Consider the following 6,000-nt stretch of genomic DNA (forward strand, 5'->3'; position numbering starts at 1 on the left):
TTTCCTTCCTTCCTTCCTTCCTTCTTTCTCTCTCTCTCTTTCCTTCCTTCCTTCCTTCCTTCCTTCCTTCCTTCCTTCCTTCCTTCTTTCTGTAATAGCCATCCTAACAAATGTAACGTGGTTTCTCATTGTAATTTTCATTTGTATTTCCCTGATGATTACTGATGTTAAGTATGTATTCATACACTTGGCCATTTGTATATCTTCTGTGGAGAAATTCAAATCCTACTCAAGTCTTTTGCCCGTTTTTAAATCAAGTTATTTGGTGTTTGGTTTTGTGTTTGCTATTTAGCTATAGAAGTTCCTTATATATTTTAGATATTGACCCCTTATCACATATATGGTTTGCCAAAAATTTCTCCCATGAGTTATTTTTTCTTTTTATCTCTTATTTTTCTTCTCATTCCTGAAATGCTGTTTATCTGTCAACTCATAATTAAATTTGAGCCACATAACTAAATTCAACTTAGGTTGAATGGGGCTGTAATTGTGACTGTCTGCACTCTGGGTATCGGGTTTGCAGTAGGTTGTACTGTTCAACTTGTGGGCTTTTACTTCATTTTTTTTTATGATTCAGTATGAGCTTTGCTCTTGCCTTGAGGTAGGCAGGGTACCCCCAAATCCTGAGTTCCTCTACTCTAACCTCTCTTTAGAGGAAATCTCTATCATTTTCCAGAGTGGGAGAGTGAGTAGATGAGGATGAATCGATGAGTAGACAATCTGCAATTCTAAGCTCCTTATACAAATTTATAATCACTCTTCTTTTTTTCAGCCTTCCAGACCATCCCCACCCTTTACATCCCCTCAAATAAAAAACAAAAAACAAAAAAACAAAACAAAACAAAAAAAACCCCTAGAATTTCTAAGTCTTTCTAAGAATCTGACCTGTGACTTAACTTGGTTTCCCTTTTTCTTGGCTTTCCCCCTACATGCTTAGGGCTCAGCTTTCTATTTGGTCAGTTACTACTGGTGTTGGTGCTGTTGTTTTTCATTTTCCAAAATTTTGGCATTGCTTATTGACTATTGTCTCTCTTTACCTTCCTTTTTCCTTATACATTTATAAAATCCTTTACTATAACTTTAGTATGCTTCCAAAAGGAAGTGTTCAAGTGTTCCGCCCACCACACTTAATACAGTCATCTTATTTAAAGTTATGATGTAATAGAAATAAACTGAACTTACAACGAGAGCATAAGATTGGATTCTATTGCATCTTAGCTTACATGACTATGGTCAAATAAATTAATCTGCTGAGGCATCTCAATTTTTTATCCTTAAACGAGGAAGCTTCATTACACCTGTACACCTGTGAAGTATAAAATCCCAAACACAGCAGGTTTCTGTAAGCCTTTGTGAGGGTAGGTATTGGTAGTCCTATTCAACAGTGTGTCCAGTGCCCAGCACAGTGACTGATGCATACTAAGCATCCATTGTTGTTATTAAATGTGAAATCACTTTGTGAAGTATAAAATACTGAATATTTATAAGGCATTACCAATGGGTATTATGGGAAGGCAATACTGAAAAGACTTAATCAAGAATTTACTATACACTAGGCACTGTTCTAAATGTGTTATAACATTCATGCTCTCATTTATTTCGTATACAAACATTCTGAGATAAGAACTAGTGTTATTCCCATTTTATATATGAAAAAAATGAGGCACTAGTGGTTAAGTAACTTGCCAAGGGCCATGTAAAGAAGTAGCACAGGTTATGATGCCTGGTAGACTGACTTTAGCGGTCAGGTTGGTATTTACTACATTGCAGGCTCCATGACACGGGACCAAAAAATTAGAAGGAAAATTCCAGAGACTTACTTTATAGTTAGGTAAGACCAAAAATATAACTGGAAGATAATCAGCAAGCAGCATATTAAAAAGTGCATTGTATCAGTTATTTAAATAATCGTTGTGGGAACAAAAACACAAAAGGAAATAGACAGTTAATCCAAAAAGGCTTCCTGGGATCAGTAAATTTTTAAGCCAAAAAAAAAAAAAAATGCTTGTAGAAACTCCAACTAAGATTCAACTATAGTAATTATAGGGACATTTAAAATGTTAATACAAGTTTTTCACACCCCACCCAGTCCCCACTTTTCATGCCTTAGTCAAACCAAGTTATGGATGATAATGCAAGAGTCTCCAAAAAGGTCCAGAATTTGGCCCTGCAATCTTTCCTTCCTTCCTTCCATACATCCATGTGTCCATCCATCCATCCATCCATCCATCCATTCATCCATCCATCCAATCATCTGTTTATCACCCTAGGCTCTCAGGCACAAAGTTGAATACATCATAGTCCCTTTCCATAGAGACTTTGTAGACTAATGGGAGAAGCAGACACCTAACTTATGCCATAGGTATAATAATATAAGGTAGACATCAGGAATTATAGAAGGAAGAAGAAGGGGCTCTTGAGAGTCAGGAACGGCTTCATTGAAGGAAGTGATGTTCAAATTAAGTCTTAGAGGATGAACTGAGCTTAGACAAGCAGAAGAGAGGGAAAGAGAAGGGAGTAGTAAAGAAATTATAGATCTGCGTTGCTGAAGCAAAAGGTTTAATCCCTGAGAACTGAGGCTGGAGAAGTCAGCAAGTATCTATTAAGGAAGGGCATTTATGGCTGGTTGTGGAGCTCAAATGACATGCAGTGTTGGAAGGAAGCCACTGAAGGTTTTTCATTAATGAAAGATACTCCCAAACCTCATACTGCCAGGCCTAGTACCTAACATCTCACCCTTGTATGACAGTGGGAGCTATCCTTCAGGCAGCCAAGAATTGGATGCCCTTTCTTTAATGGCCTTTTTCATTCAAATTGCTAGTTCATGGGCCTTCAACTCGCCCAAGACAGACAAAGGCAGTTGACATCCTAAACCTAGCCCTTTAACGTTGCTTCATGGAGCTTCTTGTTTCAACCCAGTGAATCAATGGACAATGAAGCATATCTCCAAACTCACTGCAATACATGCATGAATGCCATTGTTCTTACAAAAATAGAAGAACAATCTATCACATCTTATATTCCATGTTTACCCTCAAGCTTTTCTATTTATTCATGCAAATTTTAACAGTTGACTGAGTAACAACATAAAAAACTAATTTGTTCTAAGAAACTGATACTTAATAATGTCTTAAAATATTAATTTCACCAAAAAATGTCTGCATATTTTCTGGGGTCTTCAATCCCCAACCCACAGAAATCCTTAAGGTGAGAATATCAACAAATTGTCAGACCAATGGATAAGGTATCTGTGGTTAGACTTGCCATCACACATTCCTCCAGTCTTACTCTCTGTGTAGACAGTCCCATATTCATTCTTTCTCTTTCTTTCTTTCCCTTTCTTTCTTTCTTTCTTTCTTTCTTTCTTTCTTTATTTCTTTTTTTTTTTCTTTTCTTTCTTCTTTTTCTGAGACAGGCTCTTGCTCTGTCACTCAGGCTAGAGTACAGTGGTACAATCATGGCTCACTGCAGCCTCTACCTCCTAGGCTCAAGTGACCCTCCCACCTGAGCCTCTGAGCAGCTGGGACCACAGGCATGCACAGCCATGCCTGGATAATTTTTTTTTTTTTTTTTTTTGTAGAGGTGGGGTCTCACTGTGTTGCTCAGGCTGGTCTTAAACTCCTGACTTCAAGTGATCCTCTCATCTAAGCCTCCCAAAGTGTTATGATTACAGGGGTGAGCCACTGACCCCGGCCTCATCTTATTTTCAGAGTCAGAGCAGCTGAATCTATTCCATTAGGATACCTGGACCAGTTCTGTGTAGGCTCAGTGCAGGGATCTTCCATGGAAAAGATACTGACTTTCTGAAGAGGGCTGCTTTCAACCCAGATCCTGGCTCCACTAAATTAACTGTATCCATGAAAGTGTTTCCACAACCATAGATTGCCTTGCAAACATATGCTGCCATTGAGATACCAGGATATGAGAAGATTACATTCATGGCTAGGTTCATATTCTGATCTTCTGATGTGATCCTTCATTGCTCAAAGAGACCATGAATGATTTCAGAGGATGTGTGCTTATTCTTGATGGAAGTGGGACTGAAGTTCCGGTAGAAAGATAAGGTATTAAGTAAATCTGAAGAGGAGGAAAAATGAAAGGAGTCCAGGTCTCTGATGATTAAAGAGTTAGGGTTAGGAAAGTAAAAGTACTTCCTAGTTAATTGGTGCACACACTAACATCAATTTACAGAATAATTTTTGTCAATCTGCTAAATATTTCCATCCGAAGCTTCTTAATTTTTTAAATCTAAAAATCACTTGGCAGCCAAAGTGAATATATCCTAAGTCAGTGTGGTGAATATGATTTTCATTTCACATCAGATCTAAAAGAAGTAATTTAAAATAGACTTAAATAGCTTACATTGAGGCGTTACATTGAGACATTCTCTCCATATATTTATGTATGGCATGCCTATAGAAATTTTTTTCTTTCAACTTTTATTTTAATTTCCAGGGTACATATGCAGGGTGTGCAGGTTTGTTACATAGGTCAATGTGTGCCATGGTGGTTTGCTGCACAGATCAACCCATCACCTAGGTATTAAACCCAGCATCCATTAGCTATTTTTCCTGATACTCTCCCTCTCCCTTCATCCCTCTCCTCAACAGGACCCAGTGTGTTTTGTTCCTCTCCATGTGTCCATGTGTTCTCATCCTTCAGCTCCTACTTATAAGTGAGAACATATGTTGTTTCATTTTTTATTCCTGTGTTAGTTTGCTGAGGACAACGGCTTCCAGCTCCATCCATGTCCCTGCAAAGGACAGGATCTTGTTCTTTTTTATGGCTTTGTAGTATTCCATGGTACATATGTACCATGTTTTCTTTATCCGGTCTATCATTGATGGGCATTTAGGTTGATTCCTTGTCTTTGTTATTGTGAAGAGTGCTGCAGTAAACATAGGCATGCATGTGTCTTTATGATAGAACGATTTATATTCCTTTGGGTAATATACCCAGTAATGGGATTGCTGGGTCAAATGGTGTTTCTGCTTCTAAATCTTTGAGGAATCTCCACACTGTCTTCCACAATGGTTGAACTATTTTACATTCCCACCAACAGTGTAAAAGCATTCCTATCCCTCTGTATCCTTGCCAACATCTATTGTTTCTTGACTTTTTAATAATCACCATTCTGACTGGCATGAGATGGTATCTCATTGTGATTTTGATCTGCATTTCTCCAGTGATAAGTGATGTTGAGCTTTTAAAAATTTGTTTGTTGGCCACATAAATGTCTTCTTTTGAGAAGTGTCTGTTCATGTCTTTGACCACTTTTTAATGGAGTTGTTAATTTTTTTCTTGTAAATTTGTTTAAGCTCCTTGTAGATTCTAGATATTAGACTTTTGTCAGATGGATAGATTGCAAAAATTTTCTCCCATTCTGTAGGTTGTCTGTTTGCTCTGATTATAATTTCTTTTGCAGTGCAGAAGCTCTTTAGTTTACTTAGATCCCATTTGTCAATTTTTGCTTTTGTTGCAATTGCTTTTGATGTTTTTGTCAAGAAATCTTTGCCCGTGCCTATATCCTGAATGGTATTACCTAGATTTTCTTCTAGGATTTTTATAGTTTTGGGTTTTATATTTAATTCTTTAATCCATCTTGAGTTAATTTTTATATAAGGTGTAAGGATGGGATCCAGTTTCAATTTTCTGTATATGGCTAGCCAGTTCTCCCAGCACCATTTATTAAATAGGAATTCCTTTCCCTATTGCTTGTTTTTGTCAGATGTGTTGAAGATCAGATGGTTGTAGGTGTGTGGTCTTATTTCTGAGTTCTCTATTCTGTTTCATTGGTCTATGTGTCTGTTTTTGTACCAGTACCATGCTGTTTTGGTTACTGTACTCTTGTAGTATAGTTTGAAGTCAGGTAGCCTGATGCCTCCAGCTTTGTTCTTTGGCTTAGGATTGTCTTGCCTATTGAGCTCTTTTGTGGTTCATCTAAATTTTAAAGTAGTTTTTTTCTAATTCTGTGAAGAATGTCAGTGGTAGTTTGATGAG

This window comes from Papio anubis, chromosome 1 (assembly GCF_008728515.1).
Source record: "Papio anubis isolate 15944 chromosome 1, Panubis1.0, whole genome shotgun sequence".
NCBI classification, from domain to species: Eukaryota; Metazoa; Chordata; class Mammalia; order Primates; family Cercopithecidae; genus Papio; species Papio anubis.